This window comes from Muscardinus avellanarius (assembly GCF_963383645.1).
Source record: "Muscardinus avellanarius genome assembly, chromosome: 5".
Taxonomy (NCBI): Eukaryota; Metazoa; Chordata; class Mammalia; order Rodentia; family Gliridae; genus Muscardinus; species Muscardinus avellanarius.
The window spans coordinates 126366099-126373629 of NC_137790.1; the positions used below are offsets into that span (position 1 = coordinate 126366099).

At 42.8% G+C, this 7531-nt stretch overlaps 1 pseudogene across 1 annotated transcript; it reads right to left on the minus strand.

Annotated features, from left to right (window-relative positions):
* Nucleotides 1-838: 838 nt before the first annotated feature.
* On the minus strand, nt 839-6566 carry LOC308263613 (N-alpha-acetyltransferase 25, NatB auxiliary subunit-like; annotated as a pseudogene). The gene is made up of 6 exons: nt 6545-6566; nt 4564-4812; nt 3641-3783; nt 2511-3463; nt 2089-2449; nt 839-1853 (listed from the first exon to the last, which is right to left on the minus strand). The product of its transcript is annotated as an N-alpha-acetyltransferase 25, NatB auxiliary subunit-like (transcript).
* Nucleotides 6567-7531: the final 965 nt, after the last annotated feature.

A 7531-nucleotide genomic window follows, 5' to 3' on the forward strand; every position in this document is an offset into this window, starting at 1 on the left:
GACTCACAAAACCCATGAAGTAAGCATCAGGCTTGCGTGTATACCTTATGTACACCTCTCTTTAAACAGTGATTCCCGTCTTTCCCAAATGGATGAATGAAAACAAGCTGGTCCTCAGCAGGCTTATGAGCGGTCTGCGCTGTGTTCCTTTCTAGACAGCTGTCAATGACAGAGGCGTCCCTGCTTCCCTGTCTGAGCTCTAACCCGCACAGAAACGAGGAAGGGGATATCTTGGCTATCAGGAGTATAAGCTAAAAAAATGAGCACCTGTGGTCATCTGGGTGGTGCCCTTCAGGGCAACTGCGCACGCCACCTCACCTGAGCCCTTGAGTGGGCCTGCTGTCGGGTGGGAGCCAGGCAGCTGAGGAAGCCTCAAGTCAATCTACTGCGGTGGCAAGGGCCTGCCCCCAGTCACGTCGCTTGGACTTCTGCTTTCCGTTTCCTATGGCTCGAGACCAGACCCAAAGCCCACTGCCATAATGGGAGGGCTATTCAGCCACTCGGAGGTCGACGCTTTATGCCTAATTTCTATTGCTGCTTTTATAGACCCCTCCCACCCCAAAGTTTCTGGTGGTAGGAGGGAAGAGAAAGTGGGGTTCTTCTGTTGCTGCCATATGCATATGAACATGTATAAAAAGTGGTCAAACCCAGATGAGGGTCCTGCTTCTGGTTTATATACAATAATTTCATCCGCTGTATATATTTAATACCTAAGAAAATTAATTCACGATCAAAGTCCTTCATGCATTTTATGAGGAAGCTCTGGATCAAGATGATGATCAGCCGAATGTTGCTTTTGCCTGGGAAGATAGTGTCGTCATTTTCTGCTGTGGAGTCCTCAGTGCCTGGGCTTCGTGAGTTCTTCAATCTTTAGTTTCTTTGTGGTTTCTAGTCTTTTTTGCAGAAGCTCCCCCATTTCCAGAAGTGAGTGCAGGTGACTACTCTGCACCTTCCGTTGTACAGTCTTTGAAAACTTTTTCTCTACCATGGTGATGCTTGTTTTTGTTTTTTTTTTCTTCTTTTTCTGCAAATTTAATTTGTATGGTCTCAGCACACTCTCACAGTAACTCGACACCCGACGGATAATAGAAATAGTCTCAACAAAGAAGACTAGATTTTCTAAAAGAGTAGGATGTGTTTTCAAGTTACCATCTTTAACTTCTAAGAGGTCACCTTTACATTTACTGAAGACATCTTTTAATTGCTCTAGTAAAGACTTCAGACTATTCTCCATCTGCCCTTGTATCTCCATTGTATCCTCTAAACCACTGGTATCCAGCTCATATACGGCGTAACAAGATAGAAGGAACTTATCTGGCATTGTGAACTGCCAGAATCAAAGGATCCACCCATTCTGGTAGGTACTGGACCAAGGAAAGGATACTGAATTTCCTTCTCAATAAATCGCTTTCCCGTCTCCACGGCCAGCTCCAGCTGTTGAAGGAGCAAACGAAGAACATCAATCCGGGAAGACACCCCATTCTCAGCAGTCTGCTCCGAGTTTTTTGGCTCTACGGGGTGCTTGAGACTCGGAAGTGCACCCATCAGCCTCAATGTGAAGGAACGGGTCCTCAACCACAGAGTCTCTTCCTCCCAGAAAAGTTTATGTTCTTCAGAAACATCCCTGTCCTTTGGATCCCAGCTGAAGGAAACATTTAAATCTCTGTTGTCTCGTAAATCTTCCCATGGAATGCCATCTTCTTCTGGTCTGAGATTCATTGACTTTATACTTTCTGCTAAGCTGCTTGATAGATTTGCTTCAAGTAGAAGGTCTAAAAGCATTCGCTCAGTATGAACTTGTGCAAAATGGAATTATTCAGCCTGTTCCTAAATGCGATAAACTCTGGGATCTTCTCAAATGCACTATATATATATATATATATATATATATATATATATATATATAGTACTGGGGTTCCTGGAAGCCCTTCTACCTATGTGCTACACTCCCAGACCTATTTTTACATTTTTTAAAAATTGGAAACAGGGTCTCCTAAGCCAGCCCACATGGTTGGCTTCGAACCTGCGCGATCCTCCTGTCTCTGCCTCCCAAGCACAGGGATTACAAGAGTGCACCACCATGCCTGGCTCAAATGCACCATATTTGTAAGCTTGAATAATATACCCTGAGGTATCTTTCTGGTTGGAGTGGAAAAACCTGAATGCGAAGTCGCAGGACTGGGATGCAGCAGCATACTGACCTAGTGATTCAGCCTATCGGGTCAAAGGATAACCAACGGTGTCGTGCTGGATGTGCTTGGCATCAAGGATGGAGTACAGATCCACCGCTGGTTCAAATGCACCCAGCATACAGTAGATTCTAACAAGCAGCAGTTTGAATTGAGCATTGGAAGAGCTATGGGTCAATCCTTCTTCCAGCAAATTCAGGGCCTGCCACACAGTGGTCTCAACACCTGTTTCTCTCCATATATTGGAGACAGTCACAAAACTGCATTTCTGTTTTCAAGCAGGATTTCCCCAGTTTGTATTCATCACTGCAGCCGTGATGCCCAATGAGCTCCATTTTGGCTAGCTGCGGCCCTCAGAGATAGCGAGAACCTTTCGATATTTCTGTTATTCGATCTTCTATAAACTTCTCAGCTTCTTCGACAGAATAATGTACTTCTCCTTCTAAAGAGTGTTCACCTTCAGCAGGAGGAGTCCAGGCCTCTTCAATCAGTCGAAAGACAGAATCGAAATAAGTCAGATAGAATTGCCATCTGAGTTTTTTAGTAAGAGGCGCCAGGAAAGGGCATTGCACTCTGGCCATCTGCTCAGCTTCTTGTACATCGCCATGCACTTATTTTCCCGACTCTGAATCTCACTTGTCAACTTCTCTCCTAGTTTTCTTCTAATGACATCCAAGGCTTCCTGGTACTTTCCCAACCGTTCCAAGATCATATAATAAAGTTCAACCTCAGCTTCTGCCTCGATCTTGTCTTTTACCATTTTTTTCTACCATTATCTCAGCAAGGGGTAGAAACATTGTTTTTGAGAGGTTTTCATCCTGTGCTAAAATAGATTGCATAATTAAGCTCATCACAGACCAAAAGTAGTAAGGGTTTTTAGGGACAATCTTATACAGAGCCATGCCAGCCTGTTGCATGTTCTTGTATTCTCCCACTCTGGCATATGCCATGACGAGGTGAGAGTGATACTCTTCACTATTGGGAACCTTCTTCACAGCTGCCTCAAAGTTTTGTAATTAACTCCGGTCGATGCATCGCCCGGTAGAGAATGGTCAGTGCCTGCAGCAGGTTGTCATCTGTGGGCTCGAGGGCTGCCAGCTCCTGGGCCGCCAGCTCCTGGGCCAAGGTGAAGGCTTCCTCTTGCTTCCCAGTTCTCTGTAAGCCATTGCCTTTAAAACCTTAGCACAATGAAGATCCCTGTGTTTCTTCAGCAATTTATCTGCTTGCTGAATTGTTATCATTATCAAGATAATCTCAGCTATGCAGAGAAGCCTCTATTGAGTAACAATCGCAGGTGAACTAAATCTGCAAACAAAACTGCTGACCCTGAAGTTTCCATTGAGAGAGAGAGAGAGAGAGAGAGAGAGAGGGAGAGGGAGAGAGCAAAACCATACAACCATCTAAGAGGATGAAAAAGCAACCACTGTCCAATGACAGCATGTCTCGGGGACATAAATGGCCCGGAGACGCCTGTTGTTAGGGTCCTGCACAGGGCCCTGCGTCGCCATGATGACAAGCGCAGAACCGCAGTGCGCACGCGCGGGGCAGGCTCCCAGGAAGGGGCTGTTAAAGGGCCAGCGATGATCTCGCTTGCCTATGGAGATAGTCGGGGGTCGCCCTGTACCTTAATCTTCAGCGAGGACGTACACGTGTGTTCCACATTTCCTGCCCATTCACAGGTAGGTGGGGCCATGGAACGTCTTTGGAGCAGTTGATAAAGAACACAAATGATAGGAGTCAATTCCAGAGACAAACACTTAAAAGCCCATTTTCAAAGCCCTTAAGCATGTGTGCAGAGATGCCTGGGCCTCTGAGTCACTAGGCAGAACGTGGTTTCTCTTAAGATCTGCCAGGCCACACGAGATTTGTGTGGCAAATCTGTTTTAGCTTTACATTTTTGGTGCTACTAAGAGTTGAATTCAGGAATTTTTTCTTAATCACTGAACTATACCCTAGCACTTTTTATTTCGAAACAGGCTTTCACTAAGTTGCCGAGAGTCTAAATTGTTGAAGCTGGCCTCAAACCTGCCATTCTCTTGTCTGAGCCCCAATTACTAGGGTTACAGGTGTGTGCTACCATACCTGGCATTCGACCTCTGAGCTACACCTCCAGCCCTATGTTTTATTCTTTATTTTGAAACAGGGTCTCACTAAGTTGCGGACAGACTCACTAAGTAGTTGAGGCTGTCTGCGAACCACGATCCTCCCGTCTCAGCTTCCTGGATGCTGGAATAACAAGCATGTGTTGGTAGGCCTGGCAGAAATGGAGTTTTAAATGTGAAAGTCATTGAGGTTTCAAAGCTTGTAAGATAGCTTATTTTAACCTAACACAACCACAGTGTGAGAAGATACATGTGGATGGCCTCTGACTGACCATGGTTGAACTTGATGATCTTTCTGATGTACAGTATGCAAAAGCAATATGAATTCAGTAGAAGCTGTACTTCAAATTTTGAATGTTCGTCTTTTTGTAGTCTAAGGAGAAGTGGTGAAGTACTCTCTCTGCTGAGCAGTGGCTGGGAGCCAGAACTCCCAGTCAGCCACTTGATTATGGGGGTGAACACCAGGGCCGACTGTGTTGCTGACTGATCAGACTTCAGTAGGTCAAGTGTACTAAACAAATCTTAAATTTTGAATGTCTTCAATTTATAATGGGTTTATTGGGATGTAGCTTCATTCTTATTTGAGGGCTACATGAACTTTTTGGATATATTCAGATATGCATTGATTTTCAAATAATAAAATCTTAGAGTCAAGTGACTCTAAGATAAGAGGTTAGTGATTTAATGTGTTAACTAACAAAAGAATGTGAAGATTAAAAATTGGTCCCAAGGTGGGTGTGGTGGTGCACACTTGTAATCCCAATACTTGGGAAGCTGAGACAGGAGGATCATGGGTTGGAGGATAACCTCAGAAGTATAGTGAGACTTTCAGAAACCTAGTGAGCCCTATTTCAAAACAAAACTTAAAAAAAGCCCGAGGGTGTAACTGGGAAGTAGAATGGCCGTGGGTTCATTTCCAGGTACCAAAATAAAACAAGTGGTTTTAGGAGCTGGGTAGTCCAACCCCAAACAAATCCCTTTCTGCCTTTCCTAGTTGTTGACTGTCTAGACTTTATTTGAAAATTTTCTTTAGTCCTTATTTATTGGGTGTTTGTGTGTGCTCATCTTTGGACCTGAAATTATAAACGCAACTTATGCACCATCCTGCAAGACAGCCCAGTTACAGGCAAGCAGCAAACTCTTTGGTAATTGTGTTGAAACCTGTTTTTTTTTTTTTTGTAGCAAACATTAAAAGTTTTTATTTGTACATTTGAGAATTATATGAAGAATGAATATCTTCATATGAATTTATTAAATTTTGAACAGCAGAAATCACAGCCTCTCCCTTCCTTCCTTCTTACCCTTTATATTCCACACCTGGTTATTTTTGCCACACTTAGAAACCACCAGGCTCTTCACTCATCCTTGTGAGTTCCACTTTGCATGTTCTCCCTGGCTGACATTTGGTTTCTGACTTTACAAACTGTTATTCTTTGGTCAGGCATGCTTCTTTACCTTCTAATGCTTGGCTATATGTCCATGGAAGTATGGTCAGGTAGGAATTTGACATTCTAGGTAAGGCTAGAAATAATTAGTGTAGAAACAAGCAGAGAAGTCACACACACACACACATATAGTCACACACACATATATTATATAATATACTGGGGATGGAACCCAGGGATATTCTACCTCTGAGCTATACCCCCAGCCCTGTTTTTAATTTTTTTATTTTGAAACAGGGTCTCACTGAGTTGCGAAGGGCCTCACTAAGTAGCTGAGGTGTCCTTGAATCACCATCCTCCAGTCTCATACTCAATATATTACTGTCACCTCCTCCTGGCCCATGCCACCCCCATGATGATCAAGGATTTAATAACTGTATCTCTGTAATTTATAAACCTGTTCAGAAAGACCAGCCTGAACTGGAGGTCTGAAAAGCTTCTTACTCAGAGTATTGATTACGGCTATAGCATTCCAAACTTCAACAAACAAACAATATATTTATTTTATGCTAAATGAAAAGAAAACTTGGAATCTTCAAGTGTTAGAAGAGTGCATTAGAGACTCAGGTTCTGTAATCCTCAGCCATGGTTTTCTATTAGAATTAGCAGGGAGCTTTGTAAGGCAATTAATTCTGTGACCTCCATCTATACCCATTATGTTTTATTTTGAGGGGTGAAGAAGCTAGGACAACTGACGTTCTGAAAAATTTCCCCAAGTGCTTTTGATATGCAGCAAAGGTTGGGATGCACTGCCCAAGGGGTGAATCATTCTTCTCTCCAAAGTATCCACTCTGTATATGCTACCCACCTACGAGCGATTTAGCGGTCATCTTGGTTAATAGCTGGACTATTGTGGTATGCAGCACTCATCTTCAAGTAATCCTTATTTTATTTAAGAATGGCCTCAAAGCCCAAAGGCAGTTTTTCTGACAATTTAATGTGTTAAAGTCATAAAGTGCTTCCCTTTAGTGTGAAGGTGAAACTTCTTTAATAAGGAAAGAAAAAATGATATGCTGAGGTTGCTAAGATATGGTAAGAACGAATCTGCCATGCATGAAATTGTAAAGAAGGAAGACGAAATGTGTGAGAGTTTTGCTGTCCTATCTCCAGATGCACAGTGAGCCACACTGTGTGAGTGCACAGATTCATCACACCTCACATCCTTATGTGGATAGGCTTGGGGTCATCTAACATCATCCCAAGAATAAGATGAGCACAGTACCATGAGACAGTTAGAGTTGGACTACATTTTCTTTATATTTATTGCAGTATGTCCTTATAAATGGTTCTATTTTATTATTACTTATTTTCACTCTCTTATTGTGCCTAATTTATAAAATAAATTTTATCATACTTATACGGATAGGAGAGAAACAAATTCAATATAGGATCTTATGCTATTCACAGTTTCAGGCAGTGAACATATTCCCCTCCCAGGACAAGGGCGAGCTACTGTATTTCTGTCATGGCATAACACTTTTATCCTGTGATGAGCTATGGCAAATGAGTTTTCAGAAAATGAATGGAGCCATATTAATTGAATGATATCTGACCAGCTTATATTTATTTATTTATTTATTTATTTATTTATTTATTTATTTATTTATTTTGTGGTACTGGGGTTCCTGGAAGCCCTTCTACCTCCGGGCTACACTCCCAGACCTATTTTATACTTTTTATTTGGAAACAGGGTCTCTTAAGCCAGCGAGGCTGGTTCCGAACCAGCGAGATCCCCCTGTCTCTGCCTCCCAAGCGCGGGGATTACAAGCGTGTGCCACCACGCCCGGCGTCTGAC